Genomic DNA, 15,306 nt, shown 5'->3' with positions numbered 1-15,306 from the left:
ATTGACTACGCCAAAGCCTTTGACTGTGTGGATCACAATAAACTGTGGAAATTTATTTAAGAGATAGGAATACCAGACCACCAGACCTGCCTCCTGAGGAATCTGTATGCAGGTCAAGAAGCAACAGTTAGAACTGGACATGGAACAACAGACTGGTTCCAAACTGGGAAAGGAGTATGTCGAGGCTGTATATTGTCACCCTGCTTATTTAACTTATATGCAGAGTACATCATGAGAAATGCTGGACTGGATTAAGCACAAGCTGGAAGCAAGATTGCCAGGAAAAATATCAATAACCTCAGATATGCAGATGACACCACCCTTATGGCAGAAAGTGAAGAAGGACTAAAGAGCCTCTTGATGAAAGTGAAAGAGGAGAGTGAAAAAGCTGGCTTGAAACTCAAAATTCAGAAAACAAAGATCATGGCATTGGGTCCCATCACTTCACAGCAAATAGATGGGGAAATAATGGAAATAGTGACAGATTTTATTTTTGGGGGCTCCAAAATCACTGCAGATGGTGACTGAAGTCATGAAATTAAAAGACACTTGCTCCTTGGGAGAAAAGCCATGACCAACCTAGACAGTATATTAAAAAGCAGAGAAATTACTTTGCCAACAAAGGTCCTATGGTTTTTCCAGTGGTCATGTATGGATGTGAGAGTTGGACTACAAAGAAAGCTGAGGCCAAAGAATTGATGCTTTTGAACTGTGGTATTGGAGAAGACTCTTGAGAGTCCCTTGGACTGCAAGGACATCCAACCAGTCCATCATTCTAAAGGAAATCAGTCCTGAATATTCTTTGGAAGGGCTGATGCTGAAGCTGAAACTCCAATACTTTGGCCACCTGATGCAAAGAACTGACTCATTGGAAAAGACCATGATGCTGGGAAATATTGAAGGTGGGAGGAGAAGGGGAAGACAAAGGATGAAATGGTTGGATGGCATCACTGACTCAATGGACATGAGTTTGAGTAAGCTCCAGGAGTTGGTGATGGACAGGGAAGCCTGGTGTTCTGCAGTCCATGGGGTCACAAAGAGTCAGACACAACTGAACTGAACTGAACTGAACTGAATGAAATAACTGATTCAGGCAACAGAGTCAGTAGATAAAACCACTGTGTGAAATGTTGAAAGAGGAAGATTGAAGGAACATTTGCAATGCAAAGGCCTGGCTGACGTCACTTGACCCCTCTGATTTTGCTTAGTGAGATGAAAGACCCACCATGTTGACTTCTAAAATGATCCAAGAACAGGTGCCTTTTCCTGTGGACTCTCACCCAAATATCTGAATCCATATCAAACAAGCTTCTAGAAGTCGCTTCCACTCTCTAGGAAATACAGGGGATTTCAGGAACAAATTAAATAATCCCCCAAAGAAGGAAATATACAGATTTATAGAATGGAGGGCATTCTGCTGAAAAAGGCTTGACAGTGGACTGTTTCCTCACAAAGGGAGAGAGGGTCTGCTGTGAAATAGAGAATCTTTAAGGAATGTAAGAACCAAGCACAGTATGTGGACCCTAATCAAACAAACCAATGGTAAAAGAAGAGAGAGATGTGAGACAACTGGGAAATTTTTACAAGATGTAGGTATTTGATGATACCAAGAAATGGCTGTTAACTTTGTCAGATATGGTAATGACATTCCAGTGATGTATGAAAACACCTACTTTATAGATATGTTTACTTTAGTATATAAGAGTAACATGACATTATTTGTCTTAAAATCTGAGTCAAAAGGAAGAGAAAATGAGATATATGAATCGAGCATTATATAATCTTCAATGGCTTAATCTTGGTGATACAGATACTGGGGTTCACTTTACTGTTCTCTATTTGTATATTTTTGTTTCATAATAAAAAGATTTTTTTTTAATAATCAGAAAGTAAAAGGTCATGCCCACTTCCATGATACTGGGTGAGACAAAGGAAAATTCACCAAGTCAATGAGGTCAAAACTGAAAGCTTTGATGGGACATAACCCGAGCTGACAATAGAGCTCCATCACTGTTAAGCCAGGACCCAAATGTTCCCCTGATCAAATTGCATTACATTCTATTTATCCATCTCAGGACAGATGGAACCAACAGCCTGGTTAGGATTCGTTTCTGCACCTCCCAGCACTTCAGTGGAATGCACGGCAAGCAACTTCTTCCCTAAGGCATTCACCTATGAGTCTGGGTGGTTGGCAGCCACAGGGTCTTCCAGCTTTGAGTTTAGGTCAGGGACCTGCTCAAAGCCAACGGTCCCCCCAGAACTTAAGGAAGAAATGCTCGTTCATGCAGATGGCTCTAAAACATAAAAGATGCTCAGTCTCCTTCATAATAAGAGAACACAAACTAAACACACTGAGATTTCCAGGCTGTGGAAAATCAGACAATTGAAAACACACTTGCCAAAGATATTAGAAAACAGACATTCTCAGACTTCCATAGTGGGAGTATACACTGGACAGTATTCACAGAGGGGCAGTGTACAGCACCTAGAAAATTTACATACGATCTTTGGCCCAGGAAGTCCTCATCAATGAATTTATCCAACTTACACTTCCTTCTAGCTTAATCCACATTTGTCTAAGGTTCCTCATTGCCACGTTGAAGTTCAGTTCAGTTCAGTTCAGTCCAGTTGCTCAGTTGTGTCTGACTCTTTGCAACCCCATGAATCGCAGCACACCAGGCCTCCCTGTCCATCACCAACTCCTGGAGTTCACTCACATTCACGTCCATCGAGTCAGTGATGCCATCCAGTCATCTCATCCTCTGTCGTCCCCTTCTCCTCCTGCCCCCAATCCCTCCCAGCATCAAAGTCTTTCCCAATGAGTCAATCCTTTGCATGAGGTGGCCAAAGTACTGGAGCTTCAGCTTTAGCATCATTCCTTCCAAGGAAATCCCAGGGCTGATCTCCTTCAGAATGGACTGGTTGGATCTCCTTGCAGTCCAAGGGACTCTCAAGAGTCTTCTCCAACACCACAGTTCAAAAGCATCAATTCTTCGGTGCTCAGCCTTCTTCACAGTCCAACTCTCACATCCATGCATGACCACTGGAAAAACCATAGCCTTGACTAGACGGACCTTAGTCAGCAAAGTAATGTCTCTGCTTTTGAATATGCTATCTAGGTTGGTCATAACTTTTCTTCCAAGGAGTAAGTGTCTTTTAATTTCATGGGTGTAATCACCATCTCTAGTGATTTTGGAGCCCCCCCGCCAAAAAAAGTCTGACACTGTTTCCACTGTTTCCCCATCTGTTTCTCATGAAGTGATGGGACCAGATGCCATGATCTTCGTTTTCTGAATGTTGAGCTTTAAGCCAACTTTTTCACTCTCCTCTTTCACCTTCATCAAGAGGCTTTTAGTTCCTCTTCACTTTCTGCCATAAGGGTGGTGTCATCTGCGTATCTGAGGTTATTGATATTTCTCCCGGCAATCTTGATTCCAGCTTGTGTTTCTTCCAGTCTAGCGTTTCTCATGATGTACTCTGCATATAAGTTAAATAAGCAGGGTGATAATTTACAGCCTTGACGTACTCCTTTTCCTATTTGGAACCAGTCTGTTGTTCCATGTCCAGTTCTAACTGTTGCTTCCTGACCTGCATACAGATTTCTCAAGAGGCACGTCAGGTGGTCTGGGATTCCCATCTCTTTCAGAATTTTCAACAGTTTATTGTGATCCACACAGTCAAAGGCTTTGGCATAGTCAATAAAGCAGAAATAGATGTTTTTCTGGAACTCTCTTGCTTTTTCCATGATCCAGTGGATGTTGGCAATTTGATCTCTGGTTCCTCTGCCTTTTCTAAAACCAGCTTGAACATCAGGAAGTTCATGGTTCACGTATTGCTGAAGCCTGGCCTGGAGAATTTAGAGAATTACTTTACTAGCATGTGAGATGAGTGCAAATGTGCAGTAGTTTGAGCATGTACCAGTAATAAAAATAAATAAATAAATAGGAAAAGTATCTATCTGGGAGGGCTGTTGTAAAAATAAACTGGTCAGTGCATGCATATAGTAAGCCAAAGTTTTAACTATCATAACTAGTAAGAAAAAGTTGGGACTTGGAGACATAAAAGGTCAGAATATCTGCAGTGTCTGATGCGTGTCGGTCACCATCCAGGGCGAGCAGGTGTACCTACCCCACACCCTCCAGCCACACTGAAGGAGAGGATGTGGGATCTGGGGGCTGGAACGGGGCCATGGATCACCCCAAGTCCCTGCGGTCTTCCCTTTTAGCTCACTATATGCATTTCTCTGCTCCTTCTCAGGTGTACAGAAAACCATAATTTCCAGTCCTTTGCCCTTAAGTGAGGCTATGAGACTGGATCCTACAAATGACATCTGAGCAGAGGAGGGACCCCCGCAAAGCCCATTTGCTATCTCTTCTTCCACCATAAAAGCCACTGTTGAGATGGCGGAGCCACAGCAGAGGTGGAAACTGAATCCTTGTGTCCGAACCCACAGAGCTGCCAAAGCACTGGCACAACTGTATGGGCCTGATCGACCTGCTAAGCCAACAACATTCTGGAGTTTGCTCGTTACTTCAGCACGGCTAAGACTGAGCTGACTGATCTGGCCCCCAGCCCCTAGGGGCTCTAAAAACAGCCTGGGGCAGCTGAATGTATTTTCAGTCAGGTTACAGGAGCTGACAGAATGTTTTCTGCTTTTTGAGGGAATTTGATCAAAGAGGTGTGGTGACATTGGTTAGCTTTCAGGCTGGCCAGAATTCAGGCTGTTTGTAGTATGTGTAATTTGGCTTGGGTAAACAAGATCTTTCCAGATGTTAGGTCCACAGTGACATGAGGTTGATAAAACACAACTTTTGGTACCAAAAAAAAGTTAGAAAATATAGATTTTCTTCCCTTCAATTTTAGAAATAAAAACAGACTCAGAGGGAGTCTTGGAGACTAGTTCCATGTCATACCTAAGCCCTTCCAAGGAGCCAGGTCCCAGGTAAGAGCAGAGGGTAGGAGATAGGAGCTCCCACATTTAAGATCCTCCTGGTCAAGGTCAGCAGTCACTCTGGACTTTCAGGACCAAACAAAATGCCTCCCCGCTCAGCAGCAAGACTTAGGAAACTAAATGCTCTGGATAAGTCTGTCCTAAACTCAGCCACAGGGACCAGGCACAGATGAGTGAGACCAGAGCGGGCATCCAGGGAGACCTAGTGATAAAGAACCTGCCTGCCAATGCAGGAGACACAAGAGACCCAGGTTCAGTCCCTGGGTCAGGAAGATCCCCTGGAGGAGGGCATGCCAACCCACTCCAGGGTGCTTGCCTGGAGAATCCCACGGACAGAGGAGCCTGGCGGTCTACAGTCCATGGGGTCACAAAGAGTAGGAAGTGACTTAGTACACAAAGCAGGCACTAGCCAACCCACCCCCTTCCATGCAGTACCCCCACTTCTCCTAGAACAGACCCAAGGCCTTGTCATATGTGAGTCCTCCCATTCTTTTTTTTTTTTTCTGCTTTCTCCCAATTTTTAAGTGATGGCAAGCATGGGAAATGAAAATAAAGCCTCCATACTGGCCTAACAAAATACCTCTATGGGCTAGATGAGGCTTTCAGCCCAATATAAAACCTCAGCTCTCCCATTTGCTTGACTGCAGGGGTGTGACCACAGCCATGGCCACAGAAGCGTTGTTCTCCTGGTAGAATTGCCAGATGTACCAAATAAAAGCACAGGACCCCGGGTTAGACTGGATGTCAGATAAACATCGAGTAATTTTTTAGTACAAGTCTGTATAGGCAATATTTATATTGAAGAATACTTGTACGCACTTTACAAACACATGCGTGTGTGTGTGTGTGTGTGTGTGCGTATAAACAGATGCTGATACAAATATTGCCTGGGACATATAGTAAAAAAGTTATCCACAGTTTATCTGAAATACAAGTTCAACTCATGTATCGTATCTGGTTCCTGACTAAGACAGACCATTAGTGAATTCTTGCTTTAGCTTCAGTTAGCCAGGAAATCTGGAAACCTGTGTTTGAAGCCACCTAGGCTCATAGCAAGTCAGCAAAGCTCTGTAGTGTGACCGGCTGCCTGCAGCAGTATGGGAAGGAGCGAGCCTAATCCCGCCGCCACAGAGAGCGCTCCCTGGGCAGGCAGGACCCTGGGCACCGGAAGCGGCTGTCAGGTCAGGCACCCGCAAGCTGGCTCCCCCTCCCTAGAGGCAGGCCTCAGCCCACAGCGGAATACATGTTACTTTCCCCCTCTCTTTGAGCCACTGAAGGTCCAGCCCTCTGCCCATGGTTAACTCTCTGCAGACTGCCCTGCATCCATAGCCCACAGTTGTCTCTGCCCTGAGGGCTGCAGCCAGATACTCAGCATCCTGGAACCCAAGTTCACTCACCCTACCTTCACCGTAGGCCCTGGTGGGGCCTGAGGGTGTGTGGAGCCCTGCTGGGGTTGCTCCAGGTCTTCTACCCTCTGTGAGTGGGAGGCCTGCCCAGAATCAACAGTCCTCCTTCTTGTGGACTTCACTGTCTGACACTGTCTACCATCAGAAAGGGAAAACTTTTCCTCTATGCTCTTATGTTCAGTAAAATGTATGTATGTGTGTTAGTCACTCAGTTGCGTCCGATTCTTTGAGATCCCATGGGCTGTAGCCCTCCAGGTTCCTCTGTCCATGGGATTCTCCAGGCAAGAATACTGGAGTCGGTAGCCATTTCCTTCTCCAGGGCATCTTCCCGATCCCAGGATAGAACCTGGGTCTCCTGTATTGCAGGCAGATTCTTTACCATCTGAGCCACCAGGGAAGCCCTTAGTAACTGGAGACCTGCTAATTAACAAAGACAGATTAATAGGAGAAACTGCTACTACTGCTAAGTCACTTCAGTCGTGTCTGACTCTGTGCAACCCCATAGACGGCAGCCCACCAGGCTCCCCCGTCCCTGGGATTCTCCAGGCAAGAACACTGGAGTGAGTTGCCATTTCCTTCTCCAATGCAAGAAAGTGAAAAGTGAAAGTGAAGTCGCTCAGTTATGTCCGACCCTCAGTGACCCCATGGACTGCAGCCTTCCAGGCTACTCCGTCCATGGGATTTTCCAGGCAAGAGTACTAGAGTGGGGTGCCATTGCCTTCTCCGTAAAAGTACTCAATTTTCATTAATATTTACATGTAGGTGGGTTTGCAGAAAAGAAGTCAAACTCAAAGAAGTAGTCAGATTCAGGGGCAAGGAAAGGTTTGAGCTTCAAAAGATGATAAATTGAGACTTCCCTGGTGGTTCAGTGGTGAAGAATCTGCCTTGCAATGCAGGGGATGCAGGTTCAATCCCTGGTTACGAATTAAGATCTCTTATGCCACAGAGCAATGAAGCCCTTGCATGCACCGGAAGTACTGAGTCTGAGCACTCTGGAGCCCTGAGCTCTGGAGCCTGAAGCCACAACAAGAGAGTCCATGTGCTACAAGGAAAGATCACACAAGATACAACAAAGATTCCATGTGCAAGACTGGACACAGCCAATATGCCTTTCTTGTTTAGCCAAAAGATTCATTATGAACAAGAAACAGGGAAAATGCTGACTTCATCCGCTATATCCCCACTGACCTCCAGGGGGCAGCAGAGACAGGAAGACCATTCATTGAGGCCAGCAGAGCATCATCTTCTGTGCAACTGTACTGACTGGTTCACTGATGGAAAACGGAGGACAGGGAGGTTTCTGTTGCCTGAGTGCCCAGGATTCTGCAGCCATGGCTGCATTTCCCAATTCTGGTGGAGGCATCTCTGGACCTCGGAGAAAACCAGGGGTCTGGGCAAAGAAAGACACAGGGCCTCTAAAACACTCTGTGAACTCTAACCCCGCAGAATGGACCCAAACTGCTGCGAATGAAACCCACATCCGCCACTTCTAGGTAGTATCCTTTGGCAGTTACTTCTTTACTTCCTTATCTATCAACGGTGAACAGTAATACTAGCCACCTTATATGACTGATGGGAGATGACATGAGTTCATAGTTGTTAATCCTGAAGAAGACTGGCTAGCACAGAGTAAGTGCTTTATTAATGACTGTTCCTGAGTCACACACAACTCCAAACCATTTCTGGAAAATGCTACATTCTGCCTAGTATTGATTTTTAAAAGTTTTCATTTGGGTTGGTCCCAGGCAGATCTTTTAAAAATTATTAACATCTAACAGGCACTTTGACTTGTTAATTTGAATAAGTCAGTGTCGGGTTAACAAGATTTAGACAAGGGTATAAACACAAATATACAGAACATGTTTCTGACAGATACATAGCGGGTCCTTTGGCAAATCAAATAGTCTATTTAATACGGAGTTATATATGTGTCATAACCTGGTGACTTAAAGGTAAAGAATTCCGCTTGCTAATGCAAGAGCCACAGGTTCGACCCCTGGGTCAGGAGAGAATCCCATGGATAGTGGAGGCTGGTGGGCTTCAGTCCTTGGGTCGCAAAAGAGTCAGACACTAAACAGTGACTAAACAATGCCAACAACAGAGATACACAACTGCCAATTTTGAAAACTATATAATAAAATATTGTTAATGCTAAAAACACATTAGACATTGGAGATATTTGGTAGGTTGGTCACATGGACCACAGCCTTGTCTAACTCGATGAAACTATGAGCCATGCCAGGCAGGGCCACCTAAGACAGACGGGTCATGGTGCGTTCTGACAGTCCACCAGAGAAGGGAAAGGCAAACCACTTCAGAATTCTTGCCTTGAGAACCCCATGAACAGTATGAAAAGGCAAAAACATGGGAAACTGAAAGATGAACTCCCCAAGTAGGTAGGTGTCCAATATGCTACTGGAGAACTGTGGAGAAATAACTCCAGAAAGAATGAAGATCTTCATGACCCAGATAACCATGATGGCATGATCACTCACCTAGAGCCAGACATCCTGGAATGTGAAGTCAAGTGGGCCTTAGAAAGCATCACTACAAACAAAACTAGTGGAGGTGATGGAATTCCAGTTGAGCTATTTCAAATCCTAAAAGATGATGCTGTGAAAGTGTTGCACTCAGTATGCCAGCAACCTTGGAAAACTCAGCAGCGGCCACAGGACCAGAAAAGGTCAGTTTTCATCTCAATCCCAAAGAAAAGCAATGCCAAAGCATGTTCAAACTACCACACAATTGCACTCATCTCACACGCTAGCAAAGTAATGCTCAAAATTCTCCATGCCAGGCTTCAACAGTACGTGAACCATGAACTTCCAGGTGTTCAAGCTGGATTTAGAAAAGGCAGAGGAACCAGAGATCAAATTGCCAACATCCATTGGATCATCCAAAAAGCAAGAGAGTTCCCAAAAAACATCTACTTCTGCTTTATTGACTATGCCAAAGCCTTTGACTGTGTGAATCACAACAAACTGTGGAAAATTCTTCAAGAGATGGGAGTATCAGACCACCTGACCTGCCTCCTGAGAAATCTGTATGCAGGTCAATAAGCAACAGTTAGAAATGAACATGGAAAAACAGACTAGTTCCAAATAGAAAAAGGAGTACATCAAGGCTGTATATTGTCACCTGCTTAGTTAACTTATATGCAGAGTATATCATGTGAAATGCTGGGCTGGATGAAGCACAAACTGGAATCAAGATTGCCAGGAAAAATATCAATAACCTCAGATATGCAGATGACACCACCATTATGGCAGAAAGCGAAGAAGGACTAAAGAGCCTCTTGATGAAAGTGAAAGAGGAGAGTGAAAAACCTGACTTGAAACTCAACATTCAGAAAACAAAGATCATGGCATCCGGTCCCATCACTTCATGGGAAATAGATGGGGAAACAGTGGAAACAGTGTCAGACTTTATTTTGGGGGGCTCCAAAATCACTGCAGATGGTGACTGCAGCCATGAAATTAAAAGACACTTGCTCCTTTGAAGAAAAGCTATGACTAACCTAGACAGCATATTAAAAAGCAGAGACATTACTTTGCCAACAAAGGTCCGTCTAGTCAAAGCTACGGTTTTTCCTGTGGTCATGTATGGATGTGAGAGTTGGACTACAAAGAAAGCTGAGGCCAAAGAACTGATGCTTTTGAACTGTGGTGTTGGAGAAGACTCTTTTTGAGAGTCCCTTGGACTGCAAGGACATCCAACCAGTCAATCTTAAAGGAAATCAGTCCTGAATACTCTTTGGAAGGACTGATGCTGAAGATGAAACTCCAATACTTTGACCACCTGATGCAAAGAGCTGACTCATATGAAAAGACTCTGATGCTGGGAAAGATTGAAGGCAGGAGGAGAAGGGGACGACAGAGGATGAGATGGCTGGATGGCATCACTGACTCAATGGACATGAGTTTGAGTAAGCTCCAGGAGTTGGTGATGGACAGGGAAGCCAGGTGTTCTGCAGTCCATGGGGTTCCAAGAGTCAGACACGACTGAGTGACTGAACTGAACTGGCAGGCTGGTTCACAGTACTCTCCCGGAGGTAGGAAACTGCACATACCAAGATTCACTGCAAGACTTTTCATTCATTCCTCAGTTCTGTTTTCCATACACTGTTGTCCACTCAAGCGGCCCCAAATGACATCAATCTGCTTGGCTGCTGGTGGCCTAAGCTGGTTTTAGAGCAGGGAAAGTCCTCAGAGACATACTGAAATCAGAAAGGCCTCATGGCCTGAGATAATAAATGCAATCAGTAGGTGTTCAATAAAGGCTAGTTCTCCTGCCTCCCTTTCCGACATCTCCCTGCATGCCTAATCTCAACTCCAGTGAGTAAGGTTTTTGTGGGTTTTTTTTTTTTGTTTTTTTGTTTTTTTGTTTTTTTTCACATTCTAAAAACTACTTCCTATTTTTTCAAGGGAACAGGTTGAGGGAAATGGAGATGGCAAAGCCTTTTTTTCTTATTTATTTTACATTGGAGTATAGCCAATTAACAAGGCCATGATAAATTTCAAGTGGACAGCAAAGGCACTCAGCAATATGTATAGATGTACCCCTTCTGTCCCAAACTCCCCTCCCATCCAGGCTGCCACATAACACTGAAGAGAGTGCCCCGTGCTATGCAGTAGGTCCTTGCTGGTTGGGATGCCAAAGACTTATCAGTGGCTTTCATAGCTACTTCTCTGTATACTCTGAGCTGTTCTTTCATAGCCCGTTCACTCTTTTTCCTTCTCCTTATCTTTCCCCAGAGTCCCTGCTACACTTAGTACACCTCTCTGCAGAGGTGAACAAGACACCTCCCATAACAGCACCCTTTCTGGTCTGGCAAATTAGAAAAGAACACTCATCTGGATCTGAGCCCCAACACACCCTCCTGGTTGAGCCTTTTGGTGCAAAACACAAAATATACAACCATCCACAGCAGCAGTGTCACCCAGTACTCCCTAAAGGAAGAGCCTCTGAGGGAGGCCAGAGCCTGCATGCAGAGGCAGCGTCTGCTGGTCCAAACAGCCACTCCCATCACCAAAGCCACTGTGAGACTGAAAAAGAGCTGGGACTTGCCCTTTTCTACAGAAATCACTACATATCTGGCTCATCATGTTTAGCAGGGAGACAGAGATTCTGTCTTTCCTCAAAAGAACTTTCCATAGATCTTTGGAGTCTTTCACTTAAATCACAGGTTAAGTATGAGGCTCCTGTGGCTCAGCTGGTAAAGAATCTGCCTGCAATGTGAGAGACCAGGATTCGATCCCTGGGTTGGGAAGATCCCCTGGAGAAGGGAATGGCCACCCACTCCTGTGTTCTGGCCTGGAGAATTCCATGGAGAGAGGGGCCTGGAGGGCTACAGGCCATGGGGTCACAAAGAGTCAGACACGAAGGAGCAACCAACACGTTCACTTTTTGTTCATGTCTAAAATCACCAAGCAGCGACTGAAGTCTTCTGGAGGGATAATTTTTCTGAACAACTGCTAAGTTTACTGTTTTAAACAATATTTTCCCAAAGTCTTTATGGAACTTGTCACGATATTGCTTCTATTTTATGCTTTGTTTTTTGGCCACAAGACATGTGGGACCTTGGCTCCCCAATGAGGGATCGAACCCGAAACCCCCACACTGGGAGGTGAAGTGTGAACCACGGGACCACCAGGGTCGTCCCCCTGAATTTACTTTTGGTTGAGTCCAGTAGCTTTGCCTGTGGGACATATGGAACTCTTGACACAGCCTGAAACCACAGCAAACTCTCAGAAACCAATTAGTAAATACACTCCGCTGTCATTTAAGAAAAAAACCCTCTACCCTTGCTATTCACCCTTCACACTGAGATAGTAAATGATACTGTGGGAACAATGAAACATATCACTGAGAACATCAGCAAAAGGCAAAATTGCCTCTTCCAAGACTCCTCTGCCCTCTGAGATTGGAATTTGGGGAGGATGCATTCGGAAATGATTTTTTCCCCAGTAATGACAACACTCAGTACCACATAAGAAATGAAATTGAAGCATTGATCTTATTCTTCAAATACAGGATAGCTTCAATATTAAAATTAACATATAAATTTAGCATCCATCTTATTTTCAGCTCACTTCTGCTGAGTAAATGCACATATAGAGAATGAATCACTGGAACAGTATGCGATGAAATCAAGTTCATTTTTCAAATATGTCAGTTCAAACGCAGTCAGTGTCTGTTTTCTGGGCACCCAACAAATGTTCCCAAGATGTCCCCCTCCTATCACCTCCCACCCAGCCAGCCACAGGGCAGCCTGGGGACCTTGGGAGAAGAGTCCCTGAAGAACAGACCCCATAAAATATGACTGCTACACTGCACACCCTGTCCTCTGGTCGTGTTCTTTTTATAAAGTTTAAATGTTCTTGTTCTCTTAGAAGCTGGCCAGTTAACTGTAACAGCTGCGACCAGAAGTCCAGAATTACCGCTCCCTTGCCCTGGTACCTGCCGCCCTCTCAGGTTGCTCTGCTCTCTATCTCAACCACATTCATGTCCTTGGCTAACAAATGCCTTGCTTCTCAAGACATTCGTGAAACTACTTTCATTCTTCCCATCATCAAGTGTTGAGATAATATAGATATAATAGAAATGCTTCTAATTGTGTATTTCCTGCTATCTAGCCCAGATGTGATAGCAACTTTAAAACAGGTTTGGGAATAAGCAGTTGATATTCTTACAATGAACTTCTATTTCTACATATTATTTCTGGAGATTCCACTGTGGAATTATGAAAGTATATCACAAATTACTGTATTAGTTTTTTTTCTGCACGTTTGTGAGTCTATTTCTTTTACTCTAAGTTTTATTCACTTCCTCACTGGAGAAAATTCAGTTAAGAGCAAAATCTCTTTTGAAAAACGTAATGCTTTATACTCAGATTATATTATCACCTGTAACTAATGTTAACCATGGACAGAAGAATAAAATCAAGTGAAATGTTGCTTCTAAAAAGTACAAAAAATAAATAAAAACAAGAAACAGGGGAAAAAAAAAGCATTGGTATTTCACCACAGTGAGATATCACCTCATACCTGTTAGAATGGCTATTACCAAAAAGACAGGAGATAAGTGCTGGTGAGGATGTGGAGAAAAGGGAGCCCTCGTGCACTTTCAAAAACTTAAAATAGAACTACATTCAGTTCAGTCGCTCAGTCGTGTCCGACTCTTTGCAACCCCATGAACTGCAGCACGTCAGCCCTTCCGGTCCATCACCAACTCCCAGAGTCCACCCAAACCCATGTCCATTGAGTCGGTGATGCCATCCAACCATCTCATCCTCTGTCGTCCCCTTCTCCTCCTGCCCTCAATCTTTCCCAGCATCAGGATCTTTTCAAATGAGTCAGCTCTTCACATCAGATGGCCAAAGTATTGGAGTTTCAGCTCCAACATCACTCCTTCCAATGAACACCCAGGACATATCTCCTTTAAGATGGACTGGCTGGATCTCCTTGCAGTCCAAGGGACTCTCAAGAGTCTTCTCCAACAAATTCCACTTCTGGGAGTCTATCTGAAGGCAGTGAAAACACTGTCTCAGAGATAATCTGCACTCTATGTGCCCAGAAGTATTATTCACAAGATATGGAGACAACCTGTCTCCATCCATGGATGAATTGATAAAGAAAATGTTACATCCTAAGTGAAATAAGCCAGTCACAAACAGACAAGTACTATATGACCTTACTTGTACATGGAATCTAAACAAAGCCACTTATAGAAACAGGGGGCTCCCCAGATCGCGCTAGTGATAAAGAACTCGCCTGCCAATGCAGGAGACTAGGGTTTGATTGCCGAGTTGGGAAGATCCCCTGGAGTAGCAAGTGGCACCCCACTCCAGTATTCTTGCCCAGAAAATTCCATGGACAGAGGAGCATGGTGGGCTACAGTCCACGGGGATGCAGTGTCAGATACGACTAAGAGACTGAGGGCGCACGCGCGCACACACACACACACACACACACACACACACAGAAATAAGAGTAAGCTTGCGGTTGCCAGGGGCTGAGGGGTGAGGGAAACAGGGGGTGTTGATCTAAGTGTACAAACTTCCAACTATAAGATGAGTACGTCCTGGGGATCTGATGTATGGCATGGTAATTACATTAAACAATACTGTATTGTATACTTGAAGGTTGCTAAGGGAACAGATTTTAAACATTCTCACCACAAAAAAGTAATTAAGTGATGGATGTGTTCACTGATCTTATCATGGTAATCATTTTGCAACAGATACATATGTCAAATCATCACACAGTACAACTTAAATGATGCTACATGTCCATTATACCTCAAAAAAAGCTGGGGAAGGTTTATGAATATTTATTAGAACTCGAAGCTCCAGGGCAAAACCTATTTCTAGGTGTCACTATTGAGCCAGGAATCATGGAACAACTTAAAAATTGGCAAAACTCCCCTTAGAGGAAAGGGCAGCATGTTTATGCTAATATCAGGTCCTTTACTAACGGACATTTCCAGAAACAGGCATTTCTAATCCCAAAGGTGCACTCAATCTAATCATTAACACTGACCCTGAAGTGAACTTGAACTATCTCTAGGGTATGAGCTAAAGAAGACCGCGTGCATACGCAGTGAAGTTTACTCTTGCATAGGAAAGTAGGGAGGAGTGGAAGGGGGTTTCGAAAGCCCCACCATCAGAGTTCACACCCCTTAGCTCTTCTGCTATTACTTGACATAGGTCTAAGAAAGGAACCCAAGGATGTGATGCAGAGTGAGGTGGTTCTCAAATCCCAGTGAGTTTAAGAATTACCTGGAGAGGATGGTAAGAAGGCAGGAGCTCAGGCTTCAGGGGTTGTGAACTCAACAAGTGGAGCCCAGCAAGCTAAACTAGAAATCAAGCACCGGGTGCCTAGACCACACTCTGCGACTAACTACGCGGGACACCATGACAACTCACCCACCCTCACATCACAGATGAAC

This window comes from Ovis aries, chromosome 2 (genome assembly GCF_016772045.2).
Source record: "Ovis aries strain OAR_USU_Benz2616 breed Rambouillet chromosome 2, ARS-UI_Ramb_v3.0, whole genome shotgun sequence".
NCBI classification, from domain to species: Eukaryota; Metazoa; Chordata; class Mammalia; order Artiodactyla; family Bovidae; genus Ovis; species Ovis aries.
This window is presented reverse-complemented; position numbering follows the sequence as displayed.